The sequence below is a fragment of the Anser brachyrhynchus genome (assembly GCF_964034855.1).
Source record: "Anser brachyrhynchus genome assembly, chromosome: 4".
Taxonomy (NCBI): Eukaryota; Metazoa; Chordata; class Aves; order Anseriformes; family Anatidae; genus Anser; species Anser brachyrhynchus.
Window position 1 is genome coordinate 26,763,436 of NC_137698.1, and position 22,597 is coordinate 26,786,032.

The following is a 22,597-nucleotide window of genomic DNA, read 5'->3' on the forward strand; positions in this document are numbered from 1 at the left end:
GGTTATAACAAAAATATTTAAGACTACTTCAAAAAAAGGAGCTGGAGGAGAAATACGATTTTAAGAGATTAGATAGGAAGTATTTAGAGGAGTCTGGAAAATTGTGACTTAATCTGTTTTGATAGAATGAAAATATCTATTAAAGAGACTTTGAATGTGCCTTAAATTCTAATAGAAAGAGTATCCTTTCTCTCTATAATAGTGTAAAATTCATGTCCAGATCAGAATTAATTACAGATACACCTGCCTGAGGCCTAGAGTTCTGTTGACAAGACTTACTCAAATAAAATGCTTCTTTTGCTCCAATAGCTATATTTATACACACCAAAAAAAACTTGTGTAGTGTACTAATTCATCCAAATAATAGTCCAGAGATTTTCTTTCAAGTAATTCCTGTTGATAATAAATTTACTTATAGTATTTTTCTTCTGCTGTGTGCTGTATATTCCATTTATGTCTTCTGTGATACTCAAGAATTAAGATATTCCAGTTATTTCAGGAGGAAAGTTCCCCTTTTCAAACACAGCTGTTTACATACACTCAGGTATTTATATAAATCTGTACAAGCTTTTGTAAATTTCATTTAATTACTTTTATGGGGTACCTTCATTTTTTCCTCTTCTCATCATCAAGCACTTTACTAACATAGTAATAGCTATCTAAGTTCTCCAGTTGTTACACTGATAACTCTATGCTCCTTGCACTGATGTGGTGGGAGATCTGGAGCATGGACACAACTGAGTAGCTTATGCATGCTAATCTTTAATTGTTTGATATCTAATCTCAGTTTTCAGTGCTGTTGGTCTGATGAATTGACCCGTTATGCACTCCCTGCATTCAGAGCTTGACTGGGCTATCACAGGAGAAAGCTAATGAAAATCTTGCCGCTGACTTAACTACAAGTAGAAGCAGGCCTCATGTATTTGAAATGATGCAAACAACGTCTCACAGCACTCATAATTACACCCCAGGGAAAACTGCTACTGAGATCTATATGCAAAGAATTCTGCTTTATGTTGCAGTCATTAATGTTATGCTGATTAATAAAAAAAGAAAATGTTTGGATCTTGCTACAATAAACTTCAGCATTTCAATTACTTCCCTTCTATCCAAGTGTATTTATGTAGAAGACACATAATAGGTATGTTTGTTATTGCTCTTTTCAATATTGTTATGTTACTCTCCTCCTAGATGCCTCAGGAGAATTTCAGGTTTTCAGGTAACAAGCTTCACCCCCCACTGTCTGCCACCCACTTTGGATGGTGGGAGGTAATTTTATATGCTACATTTACCTTAATGATAATGAATTCTTATTATTAAGAAAATCTATTCTATTTAGGGGATAGGGCAATGATATGTAAAGTCAATCCATTAAGTGTTTGTAATTCTATAAAGCAAAATTATTCCTTCAGAGTACGTGTCCTAAAACATATTGCTTATTAAAACAGTCTTTTTGTCCTCTATGTAAAAGGAAATGGCTGTGCTCACATACCTTCAGTTTTGTTCATCTCACAGGTAAAGACACTTTCAAAAATATCCCTGAGGAAGTAATTTTACCACAGTTTTCTCTAGAAAAGTATCCTGTCTGGAATAATTTATGTATGTTTGAGGCACTACACCCAAAGCTTGCTATTTTCACCAAGGGCAGCAAATCCAAAGAAAAAGGATGATACCATACAATACACCATGCTGCTATGCTTTGTTGGCCTCTAGACTTTAAATCCTGTTGGCTTAATGCTTGAAAAGGGAGAAGACCAACAAAGTCCTGAATGCCTGAGGAACAGGATGGCCAGGCCAATTCCTAAAGTACTTCGCAGGGTAATGAGGAAGGACAAAAGGTTCCCACCTGTTCTTTAATCTTTCAGGGACTTTGTTGAGGAATTTAGTGAGTTCCAAAATCAAACTAAAATATTCAGATATTTTATACAATACGGAAGTTCAGAACATTCCATTTCTTCTTGTCTACTTGCTCACCTTGTTGCTTGAGAGTTGGAAAGCATACTACATTCTCAATGAGCCATAAGTCTGTTTCTCAAGCCCCTGGATGGGTTTTATGATAACTGTCTTGATGCTGCAAGTCAGTGGCACGTTTATAGTCACCAAAGTGCTTCCTGCTAGAGCGCGCTGTTGATCAACAACAAGATGGATGCGGAAGCCAGGAGACACTACGAGACAGTGCAGGATTCCCATCCCTGGAAGTGCTCAAGGCCAGGTTGGATGGGACTTTGGGCAACCTGGTCTGGCAGGAGCTGTCCCTGCCCATGGCAGGGGGGTTGGAACTGGATGGACTCCATAAGGTCCCTTCCAACCCAACCCATTCTGTCAGTCTATGTTTTTACTTAAACTACATGGAGTAATGTGTGAGTGTAGCCACACTGCTTCTGGTACCCAGCCTGCTGCACAGCATGGCTTTCTTTTCTGCTAGTTAAGTACAACACCTCAGTTCCTTAAATGCTTTATCCCAAAGAAGGGTCACAGTGCAAACTAAATAAAAACTGAATATCTGGAGAGAAAAAAAAAAAAGGAAATAAAACACATTGCTTGCCAAATTCATCAAGTTTTGTTCTATAAGGTAGTGCATATTAAGTTTCACCTACTTACAGTGCCATGTCATGGAACAAACTGATGCTAATTTGCAATATGTATTGATTTAACAGAAAACTGCAAACATCTACCAGCTTTCCAGATTTGCTTTTTGCCACTTCTTAATATTTTTGGAAACCAAGATTTTACAAAAAAAATATTAGAATATAGCCCTAAAACTTTATAACCAGGCTTGAATGAAAAAACAAACAAACAGATTAAGCATAAGGGACTAGGGCTTTTTAAATTTTAGAATGCTGTTTACAACAATGAAAACAAAACAAAAAAATGGCATAACACTCCAATGAGTTGTGTTTCTAGAGCTTCTATCCCCACAGAACACTAAAACCAGCACTTCATCTTGAATTTTACTCACATTGATGCAAAATCACGTTCACATCCTACCGTATTCATCACTCTTCCGTCTACTATGAAAATAACATGCAATAGGCCTAAACAAAATTTCTGTCCTTCAAGTTCAATTTTATGATGCCAAACCATTATTTATTTAGTTGTGTAAGTTTTATTGTACAGCACTTTTTTCAACTGCAAACTGCAACTGCGGAAATATTCCCTGAAATCTTAAAGAAAAATATGAGCCAGAGGAAACACAGAACGATACGTTCCTTTAATATTTTCTGTGCTTATTTACCAAGTTATCAAACTTCTCAAACTTGCACTTTTTGGTTTATTAAAAATTAAAATAATCCCAGGGTGCTAGGTCTGCAATATACTTGAGGAAAAAGTATGTTCTGCTATTTTAAATCTGATGAATGGATCTGAAAAGTAAAGTGGACACTCTAAATCTATTCTCTTGTATACCCAAGAGGTACACATTTCTGTGTCAAAACCAGGAACACACTAACTCACTTTAAATTGTTCCCTTTGTTGGCACTGCTGCAATTTATCATTAAAATATTAAGCATACAGTAGAACAGTCCAAGAAATGTAATTTAAATTCCTTTCTCTTACAGATGAACCCGAGACTCTAAATCATCTTTGGACAAGGTCACAGTGTGTTAAGCATTCAAAAGGGGCAGTGGATGTTAGATTGCCACAGAGTTCTCCAAACAAGCACTGATCAGTGCCTAGTAATTTATCTGTGCCCTGCTGATTCCAGGAGCAACCAACTCAATATGCATCTTCTCTTCCATTTTAATATGCCAGGATTTGCAAGAGAACTTAAGTCAGAAAAATCCACCCTCTTCTGTACTCAGGGCATCAGGTGACAGTTTAGACAGTATCTTTCATATTAGACATTTCTATTCTCCTGCTGCATGGAAGAGCCACCCCCCTGCTGATAATGAAAGGTGCATTTGGAGATGATTTCCACCCCCCACCCTACTCCCCTTCATTTCTACAGCTACATAAATGTTACTCATACTGGGGAACTTCCTCTCTCAACACAGTTTTTCAATATAGTATAACTAAAATAAAATTCTTGTCTTACCCTTTCAGCATTACTTGCTGTTCTTCAGTGAGGGAACGTCTCTTTCAATGACATTTCTATTATTTAGTTTTAATCAGCCTATGTATTAAAATGTGTATAGCTGCACAATCTAGTTCTATATAGCTTGTTATTGCAGATCAAGCAATACAGCAGTCTGCTGGGCAAAATCATTGGGGCAACCCAATTCACCATTTTACTTCAGTAAGCCATAAGGGGTTAAAAAAGAAAGAAGGAAACAAGCACATGAAGATTATAATTCATCCATATTCTGACTTATTTTAAGATTTCTAGGTAATTGTATGTATATAAGTGAATAGCCCTACTGTAACAATGATGACATACAACTGTCAGTCAGGTTTTACTTGAAAAGGATGCATATACATAACATCAAAGAAGAGAAATGGACCGGGTTGAATTGCCTCTCCAATTTACCTCAGCAAATTCTGGAGTAAAAGACCATTGTAACAGGAATCTCCAATAACTTCAGTGGCAACAATACGTGTACATCTGAATGCAGAGTTTGACCTACAATGCTCCGTTCTGTACCACAATCTCCAACAGGTCCTCAGAACCTCACTGTTGTCTTTCGGATTCACAGTGCACAAGTACCCTTGAAACTTACTATAGATGTTTTCATCCATACTCAGAATACACTGAAAAGTACCAAGTTGTGAGTAGACTTCTTAATGCTAACATTGAAATAGTTAAATGCTTCACAGTTCTGTCAAAACGTTTCAGGAAGAAACTACTGCTGAGAGTGACAAATCCATTGATGCTGTCACACACACTAGAAATTAATTCTGTATAAACTTTACTGTCCTTCAACAGTTTGTAGATGAAGATTGCTAATCTTGAAATTTTTAAGTAATATATTTGATGGAGTGAACTGAATAGATATACAACTCTCTCCTGACAGTTTCCTACCTTCACAAAGTTTAAAGCACCGTAATAATCTGTAGCACGCACACTTGCAAAGCACTCTATTGGTCTGAAATAATCTCATATCTTAAGAAGAATTTCAAAGTTTAACTGACTAACATTAACCTTATGAAACTCAGAATTCACTAGGAGAATAAGGCAGCGAGCACACTCGTCATTTCTTTCAACATAGAAATGCCAAGCCAAAATCAACCCTCAGTGCAATTTCACCAACTTCTAAGCATGTACTCAATACACCATAAAGTGCCCGTGTGGAGCTATCTAAGCTCTCTTGTGATTTTGTAGGTTTAGTTGCTAATATACTTACAAAAGCTTTCTTACTCTTTTCACAACCACCATATAATATGCTGAAGATAAAATGTGACTAGTCACTTTATTGATGGCACAATATAGCCAGTTACCATTACATCTATATCTTCAAGGAAAAATTAGCTGCAGGCTCAAGATTTCTCCTGCTGAGATTCTAGGAAGGTGCTCATAATCGTTACCCTTTTTCATGACAAATAGGCAGCATAAGTTACTATAGAGAAGCTATACTTCACATGCCTTGCCAAGAAGATGACCAGATGATGTGACAGAAATGGAATATCATTGAATGTCGCTTCCAATTCTAACCTGGCAGTTGCATCAAAAAATAAGAGCTATGCTCATCACTCACGTGGTCAGAATCAGCATGATGGTGCAGACTGTATGACTATTTAAATGAGTGCAAAGGTAGCACAAAGCAAAGAACAAAACAGATGATAAAGTCAGACTGGAAGTATTTTCTCACTTTGCATTTGCTATTATCAGTTTAAGTATCTGTTTTAATCTGGCCTGATTATTAAGCACTTCCAGAGACAGATTCTTGGACAGGATGAGCTTCCAGTATTCTTTTGTGTCTTCATATTATTCCTATTCCACCTGAAATACCATATAATCATACTTTATAGTACATTTTTAGGCATTGTTTATAATATTCTGATACTTCCCATAATGAGTGCTGTTGATCCCTTTGCATTAACATTCTCATCTGTGTGCACAACATATATTTGTATTATTGAAATATACAGCAGTAGTAAATAGCAGAACATACCTGAACAGCAAACGCAGCCTAGGAATGACTGACACTTGCAAACTACCAGCAGAAGTAAATGGAACTGAAGAGGTAAAGCAAGCCCAGCAAAAAAATACCTGCAAAGGGAGAACAGAACACTTGTAAAAGCAGCTACGGTACTGAAAATACATAGAAAAAAAATCATATAATACTTTGAACTTAGTTTCTGTCACCATGGTACTGACAGTAGATCTATAAGTTTATTAAATAGTAACCATAGGACAACAGAAAAGAGTTAATTGATAAAGGTGAAGAAAAATAAAATTTTCAGCTGGCACCTTAAGCATGAATATCCACCTGCTTAAATTCATGCATAATTGAACTCGTGAATCTTCACAAAAAAATGAAAGTGTTTTGAACATATTTGAAAGGTAATAAGCAAATAAATAGTAGCATATATATTTACAGTTTATGGATCAATAATTTTGAATGTTGTAATGAGCATTCAATATTTTAAATTCTCTTTGATTTATAGAGAGATCCCTAAAATCAGGGTATATTTTCCTTTACGTGACTGGTTGTCTACGATCTCTAAAAACAAGAAAAGAATGTCCTCAGGTCAGTACCTTTCATGCTGCTGTCATATCTGTCATACAATCTAACAGAAACAGCAAAGCTCGACTGAATAAATAATGAAGCTAGGCAGTTTCTGAGTACAAGACACCACTGCCAATGCTTTGGGAAGATTGACCCGATTCATTCCTGGATGCTCTTAGTCCATGGTTCCAATTCCACTTGTTCCCAGCCAGCTAGGAGAGCTCAGGCCAGGGCTGTCTGGCTTGTCTCCTCTCTGATGCACCTGGATTTAAAGCACACAGTTACTACCCTTGACCTTATTGTAGCCATAACTGGTTTTGAGCAAGAGAAGAATTTTAAAGATATTTCACAGAAGCCGTGAAGAAAAGCCAAAATATTTGTCCAAAATAAATAAAGAAATAAAAAGATAAGAGAATCTCGCTTACAGAATTAAACCTTTGACACAGGTTACAATAAAAATGCTTTAACTATGTGGTGGCATCTTTTGATTTTCAGATTAATTACTTATTTTCCTGTAGCTGGAATTATATATTTACACATCCGAAGCCTTGCTGGAAATGAGGGTACTGGAAAATGACCTGACTTTTATTTATGTACTTCAGGGTCCTGGAGATAAAACCTCACAATCCAAGGTAATGAACAATATATTTGATTTAACTCTTCTTAATGAAATGAATAAAAAAAATAAAATTATCTCCAGACAAGAGACAGAAGGTAGTTGGGGTGAGAAATATATAGAGCAGGCTGAAGAGAATAATGCATAATCATGAACACTATGGAAAGTAAAAGCAAAACAATGTTTGAATATATGGCATCCCGGAAACAGCAGCAATAGAGTTTAAACTCTGACAGAGGGGATTGCAATCTGTGTAGATGCTTTTCCCAATTTCCATTAAATACTGTAATATCACTATAAAAACTTCAAAACAAGGAAACAAAAATAAAAGAAACAACTGCCTTGAGAACATAACAAATATCATTTTGAACGTTGCAAGAGCTCCATGTGATATTAAATGCCAGAATTCCAATACAATTTTTTCTCTGATTATACTAGTGCTCTTTTAAAGGAAGAGCAGAGTTTTTTCTCTTGTAAAGCAGCAATTACAGTCTACTGCGCTATCTTGTGCTACATCATACCCTGCTGGGCAGAATGCAGAATATACTAGTCAATCATATGTCACTTTAACCCTACAGGAAATTTCTGTCTTTATGAATCAAAGGATTAGTGAAGCTGGTAAGGACACTGACAAACAAACAGACGTGAGGGGCAAAATGCAATTCACAGTGCGCTTAATCTGCTCCTGACTCAGAACCTGAATTCAAACTTTCAGTCCTTCCAATGAATATATTTGATGTGTCTATTAGATTGTCAATTTTTATATTGCATACTTTCTTTCATGGATACAGATTCTTCAAAACAAGAAACAACTAAGGATAGATTAGATAGGATGAATAGGACAAGGTAGTATGAATAAAGCATATAGGCACTAAAGCAGCCTTAGGTGTTTTAATTCGATTAATACTTGCATCACTATCATCACCTGAGGCATTCTGAAGACATTAAGACAAATGTGTTTCTCAAGAGTCTGAGATTTTAAAATTCAAGACTGAAAACAAGTGTAAACATTTGTTTTTTTCTGATTATCAAATCCCTTTGAGCCCTTAAGCTTTAAACTGTCTTCAAATTATTTTTTCTTTTTATTTAAATCAAGAGGAATAAAATTAAAGATAGATTTTCATCATAAAAATCCATAATTTTGTCATCTTCCATCCCTTATCCACTTTCTCGTTCTATTTCAGATTTAAATTTGTAATGAATGCGTTTATTTTGCATACTTTCCAAATCAGAAGCTATCACATCTTCCTTGCCTCTCATGCTCATAAATAGCCTCAACTACAAATCAACATTACTGCGTCAGTTTAAAGTAGCTAATACCTCCCTGTCATAAAAATCTCACTGGCTAGAAATGCAGGCAAGGCTTCTAGCTCAGGCCACCAATGTGACTTTGCAATGAGCAGAGAATCATAGTAACTCCACACCAGCAGGCGTGGACAGTCACCTTGACACTGCTAATCATATCTACAAGCCACATCCTTTTTCAATTAGGATTTAATTCATGCTGAATCTCCGTTAACCTTTTATATAAGTTTTTCCGTACCTAATAAATGTCACTCTTTGATGAAAATTAAAGAAGTCTCTTTTCCTATCTTATTTCTCTTGGAGAACATTTATATTAGCCTTTCTGACTTTATTAGAAGTCATCTTTCTTGTTATCATCTTTCCCTCATCTAGATTTCGTTCTTTTATCCCACGTAGTCATATGCAATTATCTATACGTTCTTATCTGAAAAGGAGCTTGCACTTTATTCCCTTGGTAAAATTCTCTCCTTCTCTCACGTGCACACAGTTACACACAAAAACGTGTGAATAGTACATGAACAAAGTTAGAGATGGGAGATGTCCCTAGTCCATTTTTAGGCTTCCTTATGCACAAGTCCCATAGAATTACAAATTTTACAGTCTTCCTTTGAAATCTGTAAGAAACAATAACCTCCTTGTTACAGAATTCCAGAACATAACCTCTTTCAAATTACACAGTTTGCAAGCTAAAATCAAAGGATGGATCATCAAGGCCACACAATCAAATACTGTTCCCAAAAGACCACAGACTGTTCCTCAGTCACTTGCAAGAAAATCCTGCCACAAGTTTTAGACAAAGCTGCAACTTGCTACAATAAAATAGTAGGAGAGATGTGGAGAATCACAAGAGTCCTAATGTTTCTCAATACCATCATTTTCTATTATGTTTTCAAGGATGGGCTGATAAGTTCATTTATTTTGGAGCATATAATTGTGTTCCCAAGCACAAAAGATTTTAGATAGGTTTTATTATTGTTTGATTTGCTGTTATTGTTTTGGTTTCTTTTTTCCTCTTTTAGGAAAGGAAGAGACCTTTATGAGTCAGTTGTAACAATAGCCTACCTTTTCTCTCTGTGTGAGATACAAGGAGACTGTGCTTTAATTTTGATTCACCAAAGATAGCCATTTGTATTTCTTATATATACCTGGCTAGTTGTCTTCACAGCATGCTTCTTAGAGATTATTCTACCTTTCCATGAGCATTTGAAACACAAGCACATTTAAAACTGTTAATTCCCTTCTCCAGCCACACTGGCAGTGCTTCAGCATGAGAGACAGAGAAAAGATGTCTGGCTATCAACAAAGCAAAGTGCTATCCAGCCCAGCTAGATGCAAGAGCTGTACTAGGGTGTGATGGGGTTCACAAAGGTGTGCCACAACTGACAGCTCTTGTATCAGAGAGAACAATCAGAAAAGCAGACTGGTGGAAGCATGGGAGGTGGACAGCACCTTTGCAGTGAGGAAAAATAAAACTAGTGAAGAAATACGCACTTAAAAGGGGGGTGGGGGGAGGAATAAGAGATAGAAAGAATGTTAAATGGTTAAATCTGCCAATGGGGACAAAAATGGGTAGGAGGAACATCACAAAACGAAAAGAACAAATAAAACTTTAGAGTTGATACACTGCAAATACTTCTTCATCAAGTTGTATTACTACAGATAACATTAGCAGCTTTGATTTGGACAAGTCAGGAAACACATTCTGGATGAGAACTTCACAGCTCATATTTTGCTAGAATCACAGACTGGCTTGGGTTAGAAGGGACATTAAAGATCATCTAATTCCAACCCCGCTGACATGGGCAGGATTGCCACCCACTAGATCAGGTTGCATAGGGCCTTGTACTACTACAATAACAAAAACAAGTGACACCCCTTACAAGCTCACCCTGCTGTAGCTTATTTTAATATCTGTGCTGATAGCAGAACACTAGTTCATTTCATTAATTTGATGTACTACAAAGGAATGAAAACTTGAAATAAAATTTCTTAAACAGCTACAAACTTTATTCACGAATTAAATACTGTAAAAAATAAAAGCGTCTATGTGAAAAATCGAATACTATGACTAATAAATTGGTACTCTTAATTTTGTACTTTTGAAGTTCAGTAGAAAGCAGACTTATCTTATCTTTTCCAAACATAAAGTCCCTCCTTTGGTTCCATGTTGGATAGAAATATTCACAGAGAAGAAACAGGAGTTAGTTATCCATCCATGACAACAACAGCGTGTTAAGTTAATTTTAGTATTTGTCAGAAGGATGAAAATAGGATGATACTATTTTCCAAAGTTGATGATGCTGAAAACCACTACTGGATCTCCCTGACTGATCACCCAAGACACAAATACATTTTAAAAATACTTTATCAGACATAAACGGACCTTAAAGAACAGACTGTGATGATTTACATCATAGACTGTAAGAAACATGTATTATTGGCAGGATAAATACACTGCAGGTGATGTACATTCATCCAAGTACATTAGAACAAGAATGAAACACTAGAATGTTCCACACAAATTTGTTGTCCACAGAGTAATCTTTGTAGCAAACTGATCTTTGTACAGCTAAGATACGAGTAGAAAAGTGTTTTCATCTCCATTAGCAGCCAGGAGACTGGTTCTCAAAAAGCTACATCTTTTATGTATTTCTTAGTACTCAAAGTTGCATAAGGAGTGATCTCAGCTGATACCTAAGACAATCTTTTTACCAAGGTGGGACCTACATCATAGAAGTTCTTGATTTTTTTTTTATTATTTTTTAAGCCAATGTGCAATGCTATAGCAAGATTAAGACTCAAAAACTACTGGGCACACCAGTCCAGCTATAGGTTTCTGTCACCTATAAGCAACTACAAGGTATTCTTTGAAGATCATATTGACACAGAATGACCCATGACAAAAGTAAGAGTTTACACTTGCTTAAGTCCTTTCCAATGGTAATTACCTGTAAAAAAAATTTACCACCTTTAGAAGTTTTGCTGACAAAGAGTAGAAGAGGAAAGCTCTATACTTCTTTGTCAGTATTGTCTTTAGATTGGAAACAGGAATATTTCATTAGTGAAAATGACTTGCAGTGAAAATTAAAGTGCTAGAATGTCGTGCTATAGCTGATCATGCTCAGATAATTCATTCCAGAAACAGACTAAAATCAGAGGGAGACCTTTTTCCTGTTGTTCCCCCCACCCCCTCGAGTAGGAACAGTAGAAAAAAGATCTATCAATTCTATCAATTTCTATCAATTCTATCAAGTTCTATCAATTACAGAGAATCCCATCAGCCCAACCTATCCATACAAAAATGGTATATTCAAGGAAGCATAGCTTTGTTTTCTAGCATGAACAATACTCTGGACGTTGCCAAGATAAAATTTAAATGAGAAGTTCGACAATCTACCTACCACATATATTGATCATGTTAATGTGCAACTGTATTATCATGCTTAATAACTGTATTTCTGGATTAATACCTGTATTCTGGACTACACTATATACAGACAGGTAAGACTTGATGTGCAGCAATGAAATATTCCAAAACCTATTGTTTAGAATACTCAGGCTGAACAGGCTTCAAGTCTCATCTCTGATATAAGTTTTTTCAAGGAGACTTGAGCTATTTAGTGGATTTCTTGGGATTTCTTCCAAAGTGCTTTGTTGCCCTCCAAGTCTGAAAGTTACTGGCAGACAGAAATGCCAACCAAAAGATGACAGAAGAGCTGAAATGGAAATTTCTTTCACGAAACTACTTGCTTAAAGGGTCAGCCTGCAGAGAAGCTTAAGTACCTGAAAGATGTATGAAGTCTCTGTGAGAAAGATCAGGAGTTGGCTCTATTAGCCAGCCCTATTGGTGTAGAGTTTTTTATTCAGGTTCACGTACATTATGCCACCTGCATTCTGTTTTTTACGCTGCATAATGTTTAATAAGTGTTCATAGAACCATATGAACAAGATGCCCAGTAAACAAAAAAAGTCTTTGCACTCAAGTAAATAAGCTTTTTAATCCAATTAGATTAAGCTGACTGAGATTAAAGAATATATAAGCAAATGAAAGGGGCACAGATGGCATTCTCTTGTATTGAAAGACTCCAGAAAACTGGTTCCTCTTCCCTGTCCACTCCCCCCCCCCCCCCCCCCCCTTCGCCCCCCAAAGAAAAGGAGTTGAACTACATGCTGAACTGAACTGTCAGAAATGCCAGTTCACTCATCCTTATCTAAAGGCACTTGTTTGCAAGAGTTTGAATCTCTGGTGAACAGCCTGGTGCAGTACTAATCAAAAGGTGCATGCCTTTCCTTAGATGTGAAAGATCAAGTTTTCACTGAAACTGTCTGATGTTCATTTTAGCCTCAAACCATCAGTAATAGATTGCCACTAGCCAGTAAAAAGTTCACCATAAAAAATTATATGTCCTTTCTGTCCTTGATCACAGTTACTGTGTTATCTACAGCAGGCAATTTTCTCATATGTTCTTCAGAAGGTCATTCAAAACTCTTTTACTTGGCAAGATGATGAGGATCTAAAATATTATGATCTCCAGGCATTTAGCTTTAGTTAAATTTCCCAGCATTCAAAATAAGATGAAAGTCAACAAGAAAGGTTAAATTCAAACAAGCTGGTGCTTATAATTTACAACATGAGAAACCAGAGCCCAATTTTGTAATTCTTTCAGGAGTTTAAGCTGTCATATTTATCAGAAGTACTAAGGATACTCAATATACATCAGCCACTCCTAGAACACTCCTGTGCTTTATATATATATATATATATATAAATATATATAACATATATAACTCTAGCTTAAATACACATACAAATTTGTACCTTCCAGCTTAACTGTTAGGTAACAGAAAAAGCAAATAGCCTGGCAAGGTGAGTATTCATACACCATCTCTAAGAACATGCACTTATTACACGTAGGTCATAATACTTCCAAAGCATACACAATACACTTGGTAAATTACACATCAACACCCTCCCTCCTGGAAGATTTGTACTAAGAGCTCTCAAGCTGTGTAAGGTTTTAGGAGAAGGGGGACAGAGGGGCTGTTCAACTTTATTTTTGTTGTTGTTTATTTTTGTTTTTAAACCAAGATTGGGATGTATGGTATAAAATAAGTTTAACAGCTGTTGCTTTATATTCCAGTCATTACTTTTTAAAATATTTCAGATGACCCCTTGTCAATACATACATTCCACCCACTTGCAGAGAAATGACTTACACTCAGCTTCCTTTCGAGTGCACATGATTTTTGAGAGCTAGCAGCTGTGCACACAAGTTCCAAGCTTACTGATTTACTAATTCTGATACAGCTAGCATTAAAAAAGACCATAGTGAAGGGATTTGTAAAATACGCTTCAGCTAACAAGGACTAAATAGAAACAAGGAAGGAAAGATATGCATTTTTCACCAAAATCATCTGCTTTCCTGCAAAAATGGTCCTAAGAAGATGAGCTACATGGGTAGCGTATAGCTTGTACCGAAATGTGAGAACTGTCTGTACCCTGAACATTCAGAAGCCTAGCAGTATAAGGAGTCTGCCTGGAAAGGAGAAAGCTTGGTTCAAATTTGCATTAGCGGTATAGTGGTGTAACAGCCCACTGCACACCATATATTTTGGCATCCTATAATAAATGCAGATCAACTGAGCAGTTCGAGAATGTTACTTAGACATTCAGTCCAGCCCTGAGCAGACCTATCATCACGCCTACAGTCTGAGGGGGGAAAAGAAGTGACAAAGGAAAAAAAGACATCAGAAGTTAAAAAAAAAAGTCCGTCAGGAGTAGCACACATAGTTGGCACTCAGCTATCAACAGCTATTACAACCCTTTCCCCTAGTGTGGCCTCTTAGGTTGCTTGTAGTCTTTAATCTTCACTTAATAAATGTCTCAAACGTGCCTGAGCAGAGTTGATAGGATATTACTAGTCTGTAAGTGCAATGGTTAGTTGCAGGCTAGGGTTTATTATTTATCTTATAGGCCCTTGTAAAACACAAAACCTAGTAACCTCTTAACAGCTCATCCCATGAAAAGAATATGGTCTGAAGCATCATCTTTCATGAAGCTTAAGAGTCCTGAGGTCTTCAGATATTTTACCTTCAGTTCTGTCACAGCCATTTTCTTCTTCCTACAAGATAATTGTGCTTGGGTAAGGAACAAAGGACTGCCCAGCATCTTCCATCTACAAACAGACAAGGTGGAGAAACCAGGCTGTTCAATGTTGCGATTAAGACTGCAACTTGCAGGGAAAATAGGGAAATTCTTGACATTTTCGATCATTTTATAATCTCTCTGGCATCACCTGATGACACAATCCTATTAAATATCATTGTCATGTGTCTGAATGCTGTCAGGCTTCTGCCAAAACAGTCACAAAGCTTACATAAAAACAAATGACAATAAGTTTTAAACTCTAAATGCTATTTTAAGAAATATAGTTTTCAGTTTTACTTAAAACTTTACAAAGTAAAACATACTTTACAGATGAGTTTTCAAATTGCTCATAGTATAAATCGTGCCTGAATATACTTCCTCTTCTCAGTCTGTCTACTCTAACTTAGGAAAAAATATCAGCAAAAACCCAAAATACAGTGAAGTCACAGCTATCTGTGGCTGGATTTCCAAGTTATGCATTACTAGGTCCCTATTTCCCAAGCAAGTACACTAAGTTAAGAAATATTCTGTGTGCAATGGGAAGGAAAAAAAACAAGTAACTGAGTATGATCTTCATCCAGTTCCCACTCTCCCTCTCTGTGTTCTTCGCAGGCAATTGAAGGCACAGAGTTCTGCTCAAATTCACTGTTAAGATGAAGCAGCCCAATTCTTTCAAGTATTGAGAAAATAAATCTGCCATGGCAGCTCGCCAACATCTTTCATGTATTCTGTTCAACTAAACAAATAACCGCAATGAACCACATCATCATCATACTCAGACTGTGAAAATAGTAGACAGAGCCATTCGTCTGCATCTCATCCAGTGGCCCATTAACTCATTGAGGCCAAGCAACCATGAGTGTATTCTCCCCAAGTGCCAATCTTTCCACCAATTCTCAATTCAAAGCCTTAATTCTCAAGTTGATCTATAGATCAGGTTTTACCTACTCAGTGACAGTCATTGCAATGAAGCTTTTACCTTTGCAATTGATGAGGCAATATGACTTAGAAATTTAGGACTAGGCACAATAATAATAAAAAAGCAACAACAACAAAGTGGTCTACTCCCTGAAGGGGATATGAAGCATTATAGCTCTTCCTAAGGAAATTAACCCTAAATCATATTGCAGGAGAAATAATTTTGGCAAAGACAGATCTATAAAAACAAAGGGATGTATAAACTGTCAATTATGCATTAACACAGGAAGACATTATGAGAATGCCAAAATTCCCAGCAAAAAGGTAAACAAAACATTTTGGAGGAATGTAGTTGAGAGGAAGAGAACAAAAAAGTTTTGAAATCTGTTTTTTTTAAAACAAAACTGTTTTGAAAAGAAAATATTATGACTACTCTCATTTTAGAATAGATGAGAACAAAAGGCTTTGATATAAGTTTTTCAAAAAGATCACAACCTTAAAAAAAATATTTTAGTAAGCAAGCACAAGCATTTTCATAGTCAATCAAGGTGTCAGTGAACCAAAGATATATAAGGAAACTAAATAATGCTTCCTTCTTCAACTTTATCTTCAATGGGCTTGATAGCGAAGTCTATCAGTAGCTTGTTGAAACACTACTTGGAAGAGTGAAATTAGTTCAGGAAAAAGATATTAAATTCTCAGATATGATTATGAGAAAAATGGATTAATTAATTATCACCAACTTTGTGTGTCTACTTGAGCTGTGTACATGAGATAACGTAATATAAATAAGAGAATTGCTAGTGTGTGCAATGAATGTTTAAAAATCCAATTCTCATGAAAATAATGTGGAAAACATTTCAAAACCTGATCCTTAAAATATAAGGAACTATGAGGCCATAAGTGTTTTGTAGGTGGTTCTCAAATGACATTAAATTTTCACGACATAGCTTATTTTTTAAAATTATTTAATATGTAAAATCATGGCTACCTAGAAGAACTTTTGAGGATCTACTAATGTCAGGAATATTTCCATCTACAAATAGCCATCTAAATGAAGCCAATAATTTTGCCTGAAGCAAAGGATCCTTTTCTGCATTTTCTAGACTACTGATGTGTGCCTCTAGAAACATGAGCATTACGGACTGGAGTAGAAAATAGCTAGCGAGGGTATAATGACCACATAGCAATACAGAGTGGAAGAACAGCTATTTTTTCCAGTACATACTTTCATAACTGCTTTATAAGCATTCATCTTGAAACAAAAGGCCATTGTTTATGAGCTTATATTCAACACGCAGACCTTCGATAAGCTTCAGTATTCCATTAAGTTGTCACAAGCTCCTCTTAGGCATGGAAAATGCATCCTTCGTGAGGGGGGGGTTCCTACTGAGGGCTTTTATAATGGTTAAAACCACCATTCCTTTTCATTCTTATTCTCCAAGGCAAAGCAGCAGACTACAGTTATTTTTTGAATATATTTGGTTAAAGCTATTAGTATTCAAGTACGGACACGACTATCTGAATCTTCATTAGATTCTCATTGGATTTCATACCACTCCCTTGAGACGCATGAGGAATTATGAAGCATATTAGAACTTTATAATAAAGTAAATATGATCAAACCCAGAAGTATAATCAATATAAACATGTTACATGAACTTCTGTTTCAAAAGACAAAGTGAATTGGAGAACTATTTCAGGCAAACAGTCTATGTTGGCAAGTACATGGGATAAAGCAAAATGGAACTTGGGCACGGAGACATGTTGAGATACATGTTCAATTAATTCTAAATAGTTATTTAGAAAAATTTTCATGATTTTGATTGAATTGTGCAAGCTTATACTCCTAAAAGAAAATAATACCCTATTTCAGGTTACTATACATTTCCATCTGAATTGAAATTAGTAAGGAAGATGAATGAACACCTTTTTTTCAAAGTCTATATTTAATTCTCTGAGAAAGCACACATCTCTAAAATCTGGGCTCTCAATCCTGTCTTCATTTTTATGATAATTATTAAGCATTTCATTATGACAATACCTTAGCATCTCAACTACTGTACTGAATTTCCTTCAAATACCTCATTTAAGTTTTAATTAGTCTATAGATCGTTCATTTCCTAGCACATACAATTAGATGGACTATACCCACAAAAAACACATTAATTTTGGATTTTTATTCGGGTCTCCCGCTCTTATCATTTCAAAATTGTAAATTAATTTCCATTCTTCCATTTTTTTCCTCTCTTTTATAGTAGTGAGATAAGCCTACTTACTACTAACACTGGGTGGGCTGTAAAGTGATGAGAATCTAAATCATTGCTTTTATAGAAGTACCCCAAGGAATATATGAGTAACACTGAGCAAGATGCCCTCACCTGGAAGACGACTTACAGAACAAGCTCAGGAAAATCAAAAAACATCCTGTCAAGACCCACTCATTGGGTTGTCTACACAAATTGGAACAAAAATAAGTCAAATGCACTGCAGTCCACAACTACAATTATATCTGAATAACTAGAAAGTTGTCTTAACTTAGATAAAACAGATCTTCTTAATTACCCCCATTGGCAATTAATTGGTTGTGTGGGGGCATTACTTGCCAGATAAAAATGTTTTGAGAAATCTATAACATTATGTAAAAATCCAGCAACACTTTCTCAGAGCTATTACAAAGGCAATGCCAATGGAAATCATTTTAGTGGCAGACAGTATATCAAATGTCTAAAAGCAAAACAAAAAACCACAACAGCTCATCTTACTGTGTTATTCCAGACACTGTGGAAAATAGTGTTTTATTGGATTTGATTATAAACAGATGTTTATTCAAATCACCTATGGGTTTCTTTTCAAAGGAGATGCCTCCTATCCTTGTAAAAATAAATTACAAATAACGTATTTTGAATCAATGGAACAGCAGTCTCTCTAGTTCATTCTTACTTGTGATTTTACTTACTTTAAAAGTGCCAAAGAAAGGACTGGAATTTATCATTGCTTTTTAACACAGCCCTTTGTAGGTTTAATTGGATGCCAACCTTCATCAGTAAACACAAGTGAATTACAGTAAAGCCATATGATTTAAAAGCAACTGATTCTAAAGACATTATTTACTGACTTCGCTGAACTTCATAATCTGACACTGAAACAAAACTGTTAAGGACAACCCTTTAAAAGAGGAAAAGGATGAAAGAAACCATTTTAAGTCAAGAACTGGAGGAAAAATGGGAGTTGAAAAACACATTAATACTTTTAGTATTTTTAAAGCCATAAATCAGTGTCAACAACAACAACAAAAAAGAAAAACAAAAAGAAAGTGGAAACTATGTGGAACTATCTTATGCTGCTGAAGTATGTGCTAATTCATGCCTACCTGAAGCAGCACAGTTTAACCCAGCCAACCATGCGGGAAGTAATAGGCTGATGTTTGGAAACCATGCTGAAAGCAAAGGAATGGTTGAAAAGTAGTTTAAAAAATGCTCTACCGTAATTATGTAATACGAGAATATGTATATGCATATTCCCCCCCAAAAAAATAATAAAGCTCATTTAATAATTAGAAGATAACTTCAGAGCAATGGATAATGCAAAGTATTACTAATAAAGTATATCGGTTCTCAAAATAAGTCTAACTGTAAGCGATAATGATTTGAAATTACTTCAAAAAAAATCACTTCCATATCTGATGGTGCTTTTATTTAAAGCAAGTTTAAAACACATAGTAAGGATAATAATAGGCAGATGGAGAGGTCTGTCATACTGTTAAAGAGAGAAATCTCAGATTTTGCTGAAGTTGTCTTAAAACTCTGAATCTCTCTCCAGAACAAAGCTATCAATTAAAAATAAATAAAAATCATACCACAAAAAAAAAATGACTTGCAATTTAAAGCTGCACTAACTTCCTCATAGATTAGTAGTGCAGTCGATTAAGATCCACTCTCCAACTGTGTGCCCTGTAAAACCAGCAGTTCCTCAGAATTTGCTTGCATGCACATAATGAGCCATGTACTACTTAAGTTGTTCTCTCCTGAACCAAGGAGCCATTAATGCTCAGAGAAATATTTAGGAGACTGGACAACCTGCTCTGGGTGTCCCTGCCTGTGGACACAGGTTGGACCAAATGACCTCCAGACCCCTCTGCCACCTTCAGCCTGCTCTGTGATTATTTAAAGATATAATCACTGTTTTCTTTCACGTTTACTTAAGATTTCAGATTTAATCTGTAGTACATAGTATTTGCTATGTCTACAATAAACAAGCAAATGGCCACTCATCATCTGGCTACCTGAATTTCTGTAAAAAATAAATAGAAAAGCCCCTCCATACACACACCGTCATCTTTCCTCTTGCTTTGTAGAGTACAATGAACATATGATAAATTTAGGGTTGCACTATTGCCGATCTGATCATTCAGAGAAGAAAGAGGAGACATCACAATTTGGTAAGATTCAACCCATTTTCCCTCTTCCTACATATTCCTTTAATGACTTGTTCTTCATACTCAGCAATACTAAACTTATTCACACTTCATGATTAAAATAGAACACAAAATTAAAGGAAACACGATTAAATGAAAGTAGTGTATTCTTAGAAAACATGTTTTAGGAAGAGTTCTTTATTGGTATTTGTCAGAGGTCACTTGCTATAATAAGCAACAAATTTGTTTTCTATATTTAATTATGTAAGTGACAGAATATGTTCGTTACTATAGTCATGATGATTTGTTAGAAGCTCTACAAAGTAAAACCATTTTTAATTCACTTTTGAAACAAAATTTTTGGAAATTTAATAAGATACTCATTTTAGACAGCTCTGTATTAGGGATCATACAAAGATCATCTTAGATTAAAGATTTTCTGGTCAGGTTCCCAGCACATCACGTTTCATTTGGCTGGAAGAAAAAAAAAGCGTGGCCTATGAAGGAATAGTTACCAGCAGGAGATTGATATTCAGAGATTATCCTGTGCACACTGCACTACAAAACAATAGTATATCACAGGCAGCTGGGATATGATGCGAGTGCATTGTAATTGTCTGTGGATGCGTGAGTGGCAGCTGGCTGAATCAAGTGGAAAGACAGAAATAGTAATATTCTATTTGGGGGTAAAGGGAATACAATAAAAAGTGGAAGTGTAATTTTTTGCAGCTGCAAAGCCTTTTTTTGACAGCTATTTGCTTCCAATCACTTTCAAGTAATGCATGAATAGAATAGTCAATGTCATTAAAATAATTTACTAGTCATCAGGAATAATAACTGAATAGAATAATTTACTATTCACACACATCTATTGCGAATGTAGACACCTAAAACGTGGTTAGAGACAGCAGTCTGCATGCTAACTTGTCAGATGTGATACTGAAATCCACTCCTTAGACAAAAAGTAGTACTGGAGAAGAGCAGCGACTGCAACGACTTCAGTGATATTTATCAACCATCTGCCAATGCACTTCTTCAACACACTGCTCCCAAAATAAATCTTTAGAATTACTGAAAGAAATCGTGTGTTAACCTGACTTGTCCTAAGCATGACATGAAGGAACATAGACGTTCACACACAAATACAGTCTGTCTACTGAAAGTAAAGATACCTGTAGAAAAGAAAATCTTTAAATCTTGAAATTTTTATCTTTCCAAGGAGCATAGAAAAAAAGCAAATGGCTGCTTGAGAAGCAAGTGCTGTGGGACAGTTGCATGGCTCTGCAAGGCTGCTCGCAGACCCCCTGCCACCTGTCCGCCTCTGTGCTAGACATCAGCATAAGCTGCTGCTACAGGCTGGTGAAATCCACTCCAGTGCTTTCCCCCTCTGCATTTAAGCGTCATCTGACCAGATAACTGAAGCAACCATCAAGGGATCAGCTTGTCCACAATCCAATGAAGAAAGTAAAATTGCATAATGATATCTGCATATGTTTAAAAATAAAATCTGGCCAAATGCAATCAGCTGTGTTACAAATGCCCTATATCCAGGGTAAAATGGGATTGGCCTTTGAGGCTGGTAAAGAGTAGCTAACATGCATTGCTATGGACTTAAAACATTGAGGATTACAAAGTCTACATTCGCACTTTACACAGACCATTGCAAAAGCCATTGAATTCAAAGGATGGCTAATTTAATAAAGGAAAATTCACAAGTTTGCAGGGATCTCTGGATTTTATTCCAACTTCTGAAAGGCTTTTTTTTTGTGTGCAAGAAGAAGAAATGATTGGCTGTGTCACTTTCTCAAATTATCTTATCTTCAATCTTCAACTTTATTTAAACAATTATCTTAAGTTACACCAAAATTTAAAAAAAATAGATAAGCAAAACTGAAGAATGACTAAAACATTATGCCTACTTTTTAAAATCTCTCTCATATTTTAAATACATGCTTTGAGTATCTATTGATCTCCAGTGGAACATTGCCTATCTACACTCTGAAAGTAAAGTTGAGATTTGAACCTACATTTATCTTATTAAATGTACTGATTATTCTATGATCGTGCTGGCATCATGAAACTACCACAGGAGTCTTGCTCCCAGTGGTGGGGAAAAAAAGTTTGTGCTGTTTTCATTTCATTCATTCATTCCCTATCCTGACTCTATATTTTAGAATGAACTAGGAAACCTACATTTAGAGAAAACAGTATGTCTTCATGTCTAAAGAGTGCACTATTATTCCCCCTTATAGTACAGAAAAGCTTATGACCTGACAAAAAAATTCTACTGGTCAATTTAAAGTGTAATAAATCTGAAAATTTACAGTTTTCTTTTTATATCTATTATCTTCTGCTTACATAACATTGAGCAGAGAAGTGATTGCCAAGTTGAGTGTTGTGTTCAGTTCTGGGCTCCCCAGTACAAGAGAGACATAGAACTACTGGAGCGAGTTCAGAGGAGGGCTACTAAGATGATTAAAGGACTGGAGCACCTGTTGTATGAGGACAGGCCGAAAGAGCTGAGTCTGTTTAGCCTGGAAAAGAGAAGACTGAGGGCAGACCTCATCAATATATATATAAATATCTGA

The 22,597-nt window shown here is 35.9% G+C and overlaps 1 long non-coding RNA gene across 2 annotated transcripts in view; it reads right to left on the reverse strand.

Moving 5' to 3' along the window:
* Positions 1–5,828: 5,828 nt before the first annotated feature.
* LOC308194365 overlaps positions 5,829–22,597 on the reverse strand; it is a 30,090-nt gene continuing 13,321 nt past the window's right edge. Inside the window, exons 2-5 of one of the 2 annotated variants that reach the window (XR_013950476.1) lie at positions 18,966–19,031; positions 6,635–6,867; positions 6,048–6,145; positions 5,829–5,875 (exon numbers count right to left, since the gene is read on the reverse strand). This is a non-coding gene — a long non-coding RNA (uncharacterized lncRNA). Of the gene's footprint in view, positions 6,146–6,634; positions 6,868–18,965; positions 19,032–22,597 lie in introns of both variants that reach the window. The other variant, XR_013950477.1, reaches the window with a different exon arrangement.